At 52.5% G+C, this 12753-nt stretch overlaps 1 protein-coding gene across 1 annotated transcript in view; it reads left to right on the top strand.

Moving 5' to 3' along the window:
- LOC119965727 (IQ motif and ankyrin repeat domain-containing protein 1-like) overlaps positions 1-12753 on the top strand; it is a 177980-nt gene that overhangs the window by 116884 nt on the left and 48343 nt on the right. The window lies entirely within an intron of this gene.

A 12753-nucleotide genomic window follows, 5' to 3' on the forward strand; every position in this document is an offset into this window, starting at 1 on the left:
TCAGCCTTCTCCTCTCTAACGAAAACAACCTCAATTCCGTGAGCCTTTCCTCGTAAGACCTTCCCTCCATACCAGGCAACATCCTAGTAAATCTCCTCTGAACCCTTTCCAAAGCTTCCACATCCTTCCTTTAATGTGGTGACCAGAACTGCACGCAGTACTCCTGATGCGGCCGCACCAGAGTTATGTACAGCTGCAGCATGACCTTGTGGTTCCGAAACTCAATCTCCCTGCTTATAAAGGCTAGCACACCATATGCCTTCTTAACAGCCCTATTAACCTGGGTGGCAACTTTCAGGGATTTATGTACCTGGATGCCGAGATCTCTCTGTTCATCTACACTACCAAGAATCTTGCCATTAGCCCAGTACTCTGCATTCCTGTTACTCCTTCCAAAGTGAACCACCTCACACTTTTCCGCATTAAACTCCATCTGCCACCTCTCAGCCCAGCTCTGCAGTCAGCGACACTTTGCCGAGAATCGGCCGCCAGTCAGCGGCACTTTGCCGAGAATCGCCCGCTAGTCAGCGGCACTTTGCCGAGAATTGCCCGCTAGTCAGCGACACTTTGCCGAGAATCAGACCGCTAGTCAGCGGCACTTTGCCGAAAATCGCCCGCTAGTCAGCGGCACTTTGCCGAGAATCACCCGCTAGTCAAAGGCACTTTGCCGAGAATCGCCCGCTAGTCAGCGGCACTTTGCCGAGAATCAGTCCGCTATTCAACAGCACTTTGCCGAGAATCGCCCGCTAGTCAGCGACACTTTGCCGAGAATCGCCCGCTAGTCAGCGGCACTTTGCCGAGAATCGCCCGCTAGTCAGCGGCACTTTGCCGCGAATCGCCCGCTAGTCAGCGGCACTTTGCCGAGAATCAGACCGCTAGTCAGCGGCACTTTGCCGAGAATCACCTGCTAGTCAGCGGCACTTTGCCGAGAATCGCCCGCTAGTCAGCGGCACTTTGCCGAGAATCGCCCGCTAGTCAGCGGCACTTTGCCGAGAATCTCCCGCTAGTCACAGGCACTTTGCCGAGAATCGCCCCCTAGTCAGCGGCACTTTGCCGAGAATCGCCCGCTAGTCAGCGGCAGTTTGCCGAGAATCGCCCGCTAGTCAGCGGCACTTTGCCGAGAATCGCCCGCTAGTCAGCGGCACTTTGCCGAGAATTGCCCGCTAGTCAGCGGCACTTTGCCGAGAATCGCCCGCTAGTCAGCGGCACTTTGCCGAGAATCGCCCGCTAGTCAGCGACATTTTTCTGTTTCTTCAGGACCTTGAGGTGCCAAGGTCATCGTCAGAGATTTTTTTGCAGGAACGCTTTTTCGCTGAGCAGGGCCATTTTGATCAACAGCCCCAATCTTTTCCACCTGCTTTTCAGGCCCTACCCCCACTTTCTGGACCCCCCCTCCACTACCCCCCAATATTCTATCAGCCCTTGGAGGCCTCTCCTCACCCATCCTCCAATGGAGGTGCCAACCAGGCATTGGAACCTTGGCAGTGCCAGGGTGCCCAGGCAGTGCTGCCAGGTTGGCAGTGTCAAGGTGCCTGGGTGCCAGGAGGAGTGCCAGGGTACCACCATGCCCTGCCCCAACCACCCAGGGGTTTCCAGTGACCAGTGAGACTCCTCGAGGTGCAGTTATTACTGGTCCAAGTTTGTGGAAATCAGAGCGAAACAGCGCCCTGGTGGGATCTCATAGGCACAGCTGTTGTCTCCCAGGTGCCCGGTGAATTTGACGTCCAGGTATTTGATTGAGCCTAACGGTGCCTCATGGCATGTTTAAATATGGTCGGTCAGTGAGGGCCAGATCCAGAATGTGCCTCAATGGGGCTGGTTTAGCACAGTGGGCTAAACAAGGTCAGCAGCGCGGGTTCAATTCCCGTATCGTCTCCCTGAACAGGCGCCGGAATGTGGCGACTAGGGGCTTTTCACAGTAACTTCATTGAAGCCTACTCATGACAATAAGTGATGATTATTATTATTATTATTATTATTATTATCAATGACTACCGCCCAGTGGCTCTGACATGGATCGTAATGAAGTGCTTCGAGAGGTTGGTCATGAAGTATATCACCTCCATACTCCCAGAACGCCTTGATCCACTGCAATTTGCATACCGCCACAACCGGTCCACAGCAGACGCCATTTCCCTGGCCCTACACTGATCCCTAGAGTATCTCGAAAAGAAGGACTCCTACATCAGACTCCTATTTATTGACAACAGCTCCGCCTTCAACACCATAATCCCAGCCAAGCTCATATCAACGTTCCAAAAACGAGGACTTGGCTCCCCATTCTACAACTGAATCCTCAACTTTCCAACCCACAGACCCCAATCAGTAAGAATGAACACCAACACCTCCTCCACAATAGTCCTCAATACCGGGGCCCCACAAGGCTGCGTACTGAACCCCCTACTCTACTCCCTGTACACACATGACTGCGTGGCAAAGTTTGGTTCCAACTCCATCTACAAGTTTGCTGACGATACGACCATAGTGGGCCAGATCTCGAATAAAGACGAGTCAGAATACAGGAGGGAGATTGAGAACCTAGTGGAGTGGTGTAACAACAACAATCTCTCCCTCAATGCCAGCAAAACTAAAAAGAAAAGTACTGCCCACATCCCTGTCAGCATCAACTGGTCCGAGGTGGAGATGATTAACAGTTTCAAATTCCTAGAGGTACACATCTCCAAAAGTCTGTCCTGGTCCACCCACGTCGACGCTATCACCAAGAAAGCACAACAGTGCCTCTCATTCCTCAGGAAACATAGGAAATTCGACATTTCCTATCTGGCTGCATCACAGGCTGGTACGGCAACTGCTTGGCCCAGGACCGCAAGAAACTTCAGAGAGTCGTGAATACCGCCCAGTCCATCACACGAACCTGCCTCCCATCCATTGATTCCACCTACACCTCCCGCTGCCTGGGGAAAGTGGGCAGCATAATCAAAGATCCCTCCCACCCGGCTTACTCACTCTACCAACTTGTTCCATTGGGAAGGAGATACAGAAGTCTGAGAACACGCACGAACAGACTCAAAAACAGCTTCTTCTCCGCTGTTACCAGACTCCTAAATGACACTCTTATGGACTGACTGATGCACCATCAATTGGACTCGAGTCGTAGTGAAGTTCCAAACAACAGGCTTTAATACGCTAGATGTGAGCTAGGCAGTGGTCGTACAGAGAAAGGCCGACTGCTAGTCAGCACGAGCTCTTATACCCCACCTTGTAGGTGGAGCTACCAACCTCTCAGCCAATCGGCGGGGAGTGACATGACCAGCCACAACCAATTGGCAGAGAGGCACATGACTTGCCTGGGCCAATGGGCAGTGAGGCTGCTGTACCAATGGGAGCCTGGTTCTCCGGTAATATGATCTCTCTAGCCATACTACCACACTGACATCATTAACACTACATCCTGTATGCTTCATCCGATGCCAGTGCTTATGTAGTTACATTGTGTACCTTGTGTTGCCCTATTATGTATTTTCTTTTATTTCCTTTTTTCATGTACTTAATGATCTGTTGAGCTGCTCGCAGAAAAATACTTTTCTCTGTACCTCGGTGCACATGACAATAAACCAAATCCAAATCCAAAGTGCGTTTTCAGATGAAGCAAGTGATCTGCCTTGGTTATCGGGTGGCCCCTGAAGGTTTGCACCCCGTTGCAGGGAAGGTGCGTGCAATCTATCAGGCCCCGCCCAAACGGACGCTTTGGGTCTTTTCTAAGCCTCGTAAATTACTACAGGAAGTTTCTGCCCAATCTGGCGACCACTTTACTCCCCCTGTGGTATCGGGGCCATCCTGTCCCACAAGATGGAGAACGGAGGGTAACGACCGATAACCTTCGTCTCCCACACATTGACTGCAGCGGAAAAGATGTATGCGCAGGTTGAAATTGTTTATGGCCACCACTTCACTATCATGGTGCCTGGACTTTTCAGAGAGGCTAAACCAATTCTGCCCATTGCTACTGCGTGGATGCTGCAGTGGGCTTTGCTGCTTGCTGCCCACAGGTAGCAGGGTAGCATGGTGGTTAGCATCAATGCTTCACAGCTCCAGGGTCCCAGGTTCGATTCCCGGCTGGGTCACTGTCTGTGTGGAGTCTCCACGTCCTCCCCCTGTGTGCGTGGGTTTCCTCCGGGTGCTCCGGTTTCCTCCCACAGTCCAAAGATGTGCGGGTTAGGTGGATTGGCCATGCTAAATTGCCCGTAGTGTCCTAAAAAGTAAGGTTAAGGGGGGCGTTGTTGGGTTACGGGTATAGGGTAGATACGTGGGTTTGTGTAGGGTGATCATGGCTCGGCACAACATCGAGGGCCGAAGGGCCTTTTCTGTGCTGTACTGTTCTATGTTCTATGTTCTAGGTATTCCATGGAGCATAAACCAGGGACCTACATGGCGAATGCCGATGCACTGAGCCAATTGCCCTTGTCTACTGGTCCCTGGTTGACCTCCATGATGGCAGAGGTGGTCGTAACCCTGAATATTATGGACTCGTTACCTGACATGGCATTGCAAATCCGTGCAAGGACCCAGACAGACCCGGTCCTATCAAAAGTTCGACACATAGTCCTGTACGGTGGGCAGCATAGACAGCTCCCAGGCAAGTTGGGGGGGGGTTTATACTATGGCAGGGGATGGAAACCATGCAGAAAGTCAGATGGTAGTAAAGAGAGGATAGAAACAAAAGCCAGGAAGGAGAAAAGTGGAAGGCAGAGAAACAGATTGAACTGCATTTATTTCATTACAAGAGGCCTGATGGGCAAGGCAGATGTTCTCAGGACATGGATAGGTACATGGAACTGGGATATCATAGCTATTACTGAAACATAGCTAAGGGAGGGGCAGGACTGGCAGCACAATGTTCCGGGGTACTGATGTTATAGGAAAGATAGAGCAGGAGATAGCAGAGGAGGGAGAGTTGCGTTTTTGATTAGGGACAATATCACGGCAGTACAGAGAGAGGGGATAGATCCGAGGGTTCGCCCACTGAGTCTATCTGGGTAGAACTGAAAAATAAGAAGGGCGAGGTCACTTTGAAAGGACTGTACTACAGGCCCCCAAATAGACACGTGAAATTGATGAGCAAATATGTAAGAATACAGATAGCTGCGGGAAAATAGGGTGGGACTAGTTGGGGAATTTAACTTTCCCAACATGAACTGGGACAGCCATAGTACTAGGGGTTTAGATGGAGGGAAATTTGTTGAGTGTATTCAGGAGGAATTTCCCATTCAGTATGTGGATGGGCCGACTAAAGAGGGGCAAAACTTCACCTCCTCTTGGGATATAAGGAAGGGCAGGTGACGGAAATGTTAGTGAGGGATCACTTTGGGACCAGGGATCATAATTCCATTAGTTATAATTTAGCCATGGAGAATGATAGGTCTGGCCCAAAAGTTAAAATTCTAAATTGGGGCAAGGCCAATATTGATGGTATTAGACAGGAACTTTCAAAGCTTGATTGGGGAGTCTGTTTACAGGCAAAGGGACGGCTGGTAAATGGGAAACTTTCAAAAAGGTGTTAACCAGGGTTCAGCGTGAACACATTCCTCTGAGAGTGAAGGGCAAGGCCGGTCAGAGGGAACCCTGGATGACTCGGGATATTGAGGCCCTGGTCAAAAGGAAGAAGGAGGCATATGAAACGCAGAGGCAGCTGGGATCAAGTGGATCCTTGAAGAGTATTGGGCTTGTCGGAGTCAAGTTAAGAGAGAAATTAGGAGGGCAAAAAGGGGACATGAGATTGTCTTGGCAGATAAGGCAAAGGAAAATCCAAAGAGCTTTTACAGATACATAAATGGTAAAAGGGTGACCAGGGAGAGGGTAGGGTAGCTTAAGGAAAAAACAAGGTCATCTATTTGCAGATCCACAAGGGATGGGAGAGGTCCTAAATGAATATTTCTCATCAGTATTTACTGTTGACAAAGACACGAATGTCAGGGAAATTGGGGAAATAAAAAGTGATGTTTGAGGAGTGTACCTATTACAGAGAAGGAGGTGCTGGAGGTATCAAAGGGCATCAATATAGATAAATCCCCAGGACCTGATGAAATGTATCCCAGGACATTGTGGGAGGCCAGGGAGGAAATTGCCGGCCCCCTAGCTGAGATATTTAAATTGAGGGGAGATAGATATAGGACAGATGTCAGAGGTAGGTTCTTTACTCAGAGAGTAGTAAGGGCGTGGAATGCCCTGCCTGCAACAGTAGTGGACTCGCCAACACTAAACACATTCAAATGGTCATTGGATAGGCATATGGACCATAAGGGAATAGTGTAGAGGGACTTTAGAGGGGTTTCACAGGTCGGCTCAACATCGAGGGCCGAAGGGTCTTTACTGCGCTGTAATGTTCTATGTTCTATACAGTAGTCCCCCTTTATAACGCGGGTGTTGGGGTCCAAGACCCCCACCCGCGTTGTAACCGAGCCGCGGATATCCACGATGGGGGTTTTAAATTTATTTAAAAATCTATGCTAGCGCTTCCCATTGTGAGTCTACGGGGGGGCGGGGGGAGAGGTCAGACCCCCGTAGACTCACAATGGGAAGCGCTAGCATAGATTTTTAAATACATTTAAAACCCCCATCGTGGATCCAATTAAAATTTCAGCGGCCGGCTCACTTTGATCCGGAGAAGGAAACTGCTCTCACTGAAATCAGCCGGCCGCTGAAATTGACACTGCCGGCTGCTCTCTCCCTCCAATCAGAAACATTAAAACTTAAAAGTTGGATTGGAGGGAGAGAGCAGCGGGCAGTGTCAATTTCAGCGGCCGGCTCACTTTGATCCAGAGAGGGAAGCTGTTCTCTCACTGAAATCAGCCGGCCGCTGCAATTGACACTGCCGGCTGCTCTCTCCCTCCAATCCAACTTTTAAGTTTTAATGTTTCTGATTGGAGTGAGAGAGCAGCCGGCAGTGTCAATTTCTTTTTTTTCCCTCCGGCTTGCCCCCTCTCCCCCCACATCCTCCAACTAGACCCCTCTCCCCCCCACACCCTCCGGCTTGCCCCCTCTCCCCCCACATCCTCCGGCTCGCCCCCTCCCCACACCCTCCGGCTCGCTCCCTCTCCCCCTCTCCCCCACACCCTCCTGCTCTCCCCCACAGCGTCCAGCTTGCCCCCTGTCCCCCCACACCCTCCGGCTCGCCCCCTCCCCACACCCTCCGGCTCGCCCCCTCCCCCCCTCTCCTCCCCCTCCCCCCCCTCTCCTCCCCCGTCCCCCAACACCCGCAGGGCCCCCCTCTCTCCCCCAACACCCGCAGGGCCCCCCTCTCTCCCCCAACACCCGCAGGGCCCTCCTCTCTCCCCCAACACCCGCAGGTCCACCCTCTCTCCCCCACACCCCCAGGGGGGTCTCCCCCACACCCGCCCCCCTCCTCTCCCCCCCCCAACACCCGCAGGGCCCTCCTCTCTCCCCCAACACCCGCAGGTCCACCCTCTCTCCCCCACACCCCCAGGGGGGTCTCCCCCACACCCGCCCCCCTCTTCTCCCCCCCCCAATACCCGCCCCCCCACTTCTCCCCCCAACACCCGCCCCCCCTCTTCTCCCCCCCCAACACCCGCCCCCCCTCTTCTCCCCCCCCAACACCCGCCCCCCCTCTTCTCCCCCCCAACACCCGCCCCCCCTCTTCTCCCCCCCAACACCCGCCCCCCCTCTTCTCCCCCCCAACACCCGCCCCCCCTCTTCTCCAACCCCAACACCCGCCCCCCTCTTCTCCCCCCAACACCCGCCCCCCTCTTCTCCCCCCAACACCCGCCCCCCCTCTTCTCCCCTCCCAACACCCACCCCCCTCTTCTCCCCCCCCACCCCCGCCCCCCCCCTTCTCCCCCCCACCCCCCGCCCCCCTCTTCTCCCCCCAACACCCGCCCCCCCTCTTCTCCCCCCAACACCCGCCCCCCTCTTCTCCCCCCCAACACCCGCCCCCCCCTTCTCCCCCCCAACACCCGCCCCCCTCTTCTCCCCCCAACACCCGCCCCCCCTCTTCTCCCCCCCAACACCCGCCCCCCCCTTCTCCCCCCCAACACCCCGCCCCCCTCTTCTCCCCCCCAACACCCGCCCCCCCTCTTCTCCCCCCCAACACCCGCCCCCCCTTCTCCCCCCCAACACCCGCCCCCCCTCTTCTCCCCCCCAACACCCGCCCCCCCTCTTCTCCCCCCCAACACCCGCCCCCCCTCTTCTCCCCCCCACCACCCGCCCCCCCTCTTCTCCCCCCCAACACCCGCCCCCCCCTCTTCTCCCCACCAACACCCGCCCCCCCTCCTCTCCCCCCCAACACCCGCCCCCCCTCTTCTCCCCCCCAACACCCGCCCCCCCTCCTCTCCCCCCAACACCCGCCCCCCACCCTCTCCACCCCAACACCCGCCCCCCTCTTCTCCCCCCCAACACCCGCCCCCCTCTTCTCCCCCCAACACCCGCCCCCCCTCCTCTCCACCCCAACACCCCGCCCCCCTCTTCTCCCCCCCAACACCCGCCCCCCCCTCTTCTCCCCCCCAACACCCGCCCCCCTCTTCTCCCCTCCAACACCCGCCCCCCCTCTTCTCCCCCCCATCACCCGCCCCCCCTCTTCTCCCCCCAACACCCGCCCTCCCTCTTCTCCCCCCCCAACACCCACCCCCCCTCTTCTCCCCTCCCAACACCCGCCCCCCCTCCCAACACCCGCCCCCCTCTTCTCCCCCCCCCCCAACACCCGCCCCCCCCCAACACCCGCCCCCCCTCTTCTCCCCCCCAACACCCGCCCCCCCCCTCGGCAGTGTCAATTTCAGCGGCCGGCTGATTTCAGTGAGAGCAGCTTCCCTCTCTGGATCAAAGTGAGCCGGCCGCTGAAATTGACACTGCCGGCTGCTCTCTCCCTCCAATCCAACTTTTAAATTTTAATGTTTCTGATTGGAGGGAGAGAGCAGCGGGCAGTGTCAATTTCAGCGGCCGGCTCACTTTGATCCAGAGAGGGAAGCTGCTCTCACTGAAATAATCAGCCGGCCGCTGAAATTGACACAACTGACAGTTGGGGTCCATCAGCCCCCCCCCCGCGGTATATCGCGAACCGCGGTATTGCGGAGCGCGGTATAACGGGGGACTACTGTATTTGAATCATCGACAGCCACAGGTGAGGTGCCTGAAGATTGGAGGGTAGCAAATGTTGTGCCTTTGTTTAGGAAGGGCTGGAAGGAAAAGCCTGGGAATTACAGACCGGTGAGCCGAACTTCTGTTGTGGGTAAATTGTTAGAAGGTCTTCTGAGGGACAGGATCTACAGGCATTTAGACAGGCAAGGGTGAATTAGGGAGAGTCAGCATGGCTTTGTGAGGGAAAAGTCATGTCTTGCCAATTTGATTGACTTATTTGAAGGGGTAACCAAGACGGTAGATGAGGGCAGTGCGGTCGACGTTGTCTACATGGACTTTAGCAAGGCCTTTGACAAGGTACCACATGGTATGTTGTTGCAAAAGGTTAAATCTCACGGGATACAGGGTGAGGTAGCCAATTGGATACAGAATTGGCTCGGTGACTGAAGCCAAAGGGAGGTTGTGGAGGGTTGTTTTTCAAACTGGAGGCCTGTGACCAGCGATGTGCCTCAGGGATCGGTGCTGGGTCCACTGTTATTTGTGATATATATTAATGATTTGGGTGAGAATGTAGGAAGCATGGTTAGTAAGTTTGCAGATGACACCAAGCTTGGTGGCATAGTGGACAGTGAAGAAGGTTATCTAGGATTGAAACAGGATCTTGACCAATTGGGCCAGTGGGCCGATGAATGGCAGATGGAGTTTAATTTGGATAAATGTCAGGTGATGCATTTTGGTCGATCAAATCAGGGCAGGACCGACTCAGTTAATGGTAGGGAGTTGGGGAGAGTTACAGAACAAAGAGATCAAGGGAAACAGGTTCATAGCTCCTTGAAGGTGGAGTGGCAGGTGGACAGGGTGGTGAAGAAGGCATTCAGCATGCTGGGTTTTATTGGCCAGAATATTGAATACAGGAGTTTAGACATCTTGTTGAAGTTGTACAAGACACTGATAAGACCACACATGGAATACTGTGTTCAGTTCTGGTCACCTTATTATAGGAAGGATATTGTTAAACTAGAACGAGTGCAGAAGAGATTTACGAGGATGCTACCGGGACTTGATGGTCTGAGTTATAAGGAGAGGCTGGACAGGATGGGACCTTTTCCCTGGAGCGGAGGAGGCTTAGGGGGTGATCTTATAGAGGTCAGAAAATAATGAGGGGCATAGATAAGGTAGATAGTCAATATCTTTTCCCAAAGGTAGAGGAGTCTAGAACTAGAGGGCATGTTGGAAGAAGGAACTGAAGGCACTGTGCTAAGTTTGCAGATGATAAAAAGATCTGTGAAGGGACAGGTAGTATTGAGGAAGCAAGGGGGCTGCAGAAGGATTTGGACAGGCTAGGAGAGTTGGCAATGAAGTGGCAAATGAAATACAATGTGGAAAATGTATGCACTTTGGAAGGAGAAATGGAGGCACAGACTATTTTCTAAATGGGGAAATGCTTCGGAAATCAGAAGCACAAAGGGACCTAGGAGTCCTTGTTAATGATTCTCTTAAGGTTAATATACAGGTTCAGTCGGCAGTTAAGAAGGCAAATGCAATGTTAGCATTAATGTCAAGAGGGTTAGAATACAAGACCAGGGATGTACTTCTGAGGCTGTATAAGGCTCTGGTCCCTATTTGGAGTATTGTGAGCAGTTTTGGGCCCCATATCTAAGGAAGGATGTGCTGGCCTTGGAAAGGGTCCAGAGGAGGTTCACAATAATGATCGCTGGAATGAAGAACTTGTCGTACGAGGAACGTTTGAGGACTCTGGGTCTGTACTTATTGGAGTTGAGAAGGATGAGAGGGGATCTTATTGAAACTTACAGGATACTGCGAGGCCCGGATAGAATGGACATGGAGAGGATGTTTCCACTTGTAGGAAAAACTAGAACCAGACTAAAGGGACGATCCTTTCAAACAGAGATCTGGAGGAATTTTTTCAGCCAGAGGGTGGTGAATCCGTGGAACTCTTTGCCGCAGAAGGCTGCAGAGGCCAATTCACTGAGTGTCTTTAAGACAGAGATAGATAGGTTCTTGATTAATAAGAGGATCAGGGGTTATGGGGAGAAGGCAGGAGAATGGGGATGAGAAAATATCAGCCATGATTGAATGGCAGAGCAGACTCGATGGGCCAAGTGGCCTAATTCTGCTCCTATGCCTTATGGTCTTATTATGGTCATTAGAGACCAAACACAACATTCAGCACATTCCTCATCCCGGAAATCTCTTCTCCATGCACAGCAGCGGCTGGATTCGGCTACAGTGGATGCTCAACCTCGCAATCTCCCTCTGGCACCGTGTTCACAGCCTGCTCGGGTCGCTACAGAACCCCCCAAAAATATAGATGCCATGGTGACAGAGGGTCTCGACCCAAACTCAGAGATGGACACACAGGACACCTCCCATGGGTGCCCTTGGGTCCACAATCGGAGTGAGGCACCTCCAGAGTGGGAAGCTGGAACTTACTAATTTGGTGCAGTGAGGTAATCAGGAAAGATAAGTGGTAAGTCGAATTCTGCTGTATTTCAGTTAAATGTGCAGTGTGTAGCTTAGTGTCTGATTGGCTGAAGCTGCCCCCACCCTAATTGCTGAGATGATGTGGAGATGCTGGCGTTGGACTGGGGTGAGCACAGTAAGAAGTCTTACAACACCAGGTTAAAGTCCAACAGGTTTGTTTCAAACACGAGCTTTCGGAGCACTGCTCCTTCCTCAGGTGAAGGAGCAGTGTTCCGAAAGTTAGTGTTTGAAACAAACATGTTGGACTTTAACCTAGTGTTGTAAGACTTCTTACCATAATTGCTGAGAGGCAGTTATCTGTCAGTCACCTGAGGCCTGTTTAGTGGCACAAAGGTGCATATTGTATTTTTCTCTTTGAAGCTTAAATAGTGTGAGTCATGCTGGTTAGCTGAGGTCTGTATAAAAGACAGACAGAAAGTGCACTCAGTAAGCTTTGTGCAAGTGAAGGAGACACAGACGGATTGAGACACATCCAGAGTGGGAATTTGGAACTTGGTAATTTGGTGCAGTGAGGTAATTCGGTGCAGAGTGGGAGAAGGTGCGTTTCCCGACTGCTTTGGTCTCTCTCTTTCTTCTGGCCTGTAACATTTAATCTGCAGGGAGAGAACCAGAGAGCATCTGAGAACCTGGGAAGGTAAGTGATTTTTATTCATTTTTATTTTTATTACCTTTTCAAATTGTGTGTGGGGGGGGGGGGGGGGGGGGATTGAAGTGACATCACAGTAAAGCTGTGACCTGATTGGCTGGTTGGGAATCTACACTAAATTTAAAAATCAAGCATTGTTAAACTAATTAAACATAATGACTTAATTATAATTTAGAGGGGTATCTAAGGCATAGATCAGAGAGTACTGTATTTACCTTTCACATTTATAGTAGAAATCTAGTGCTAGAAAACATATAGATAACAGTAACTTTAAAACAATTTAAAAAAAACTTAATTTCCTAATTAATTGACGCAATGTCAGTAAGAGGGGTGCAGTGCTCTGACTGTGAGATGTGGGAGGTCCGGGAGGCTTCCAGTGTCCCTGATGGCTTCATCTGCAGAAAGTGCACCCAACTGGAGTTCCTCACAGACCGCATGGTTCGGTTGGAGCAGCAGTTGGATGTACTTCGGAGCAGGCAGGTGGCAGAAAGCGTCATAGATAGCAGCTATATAAATGTGGTCACACCCAAGGTACAGGCAGAGAGATGGGTGAC

Source organism: Scyliorhinus canicula, chromosome 5, assembly GCF_902713615.1.
Source record: "Scyliorhinus canicula chromosome 5, sScyCan1.1, whole genome shotgun sequence".
In the NCBI taxonomy this organism is placed as follows: Eukaryota; Metazoa; Chordata; class Chondrichthyes; order Carcharhiniformes; family Scyliorhinidae; genus Scyliorhinus; species Scyliorhinus canicula.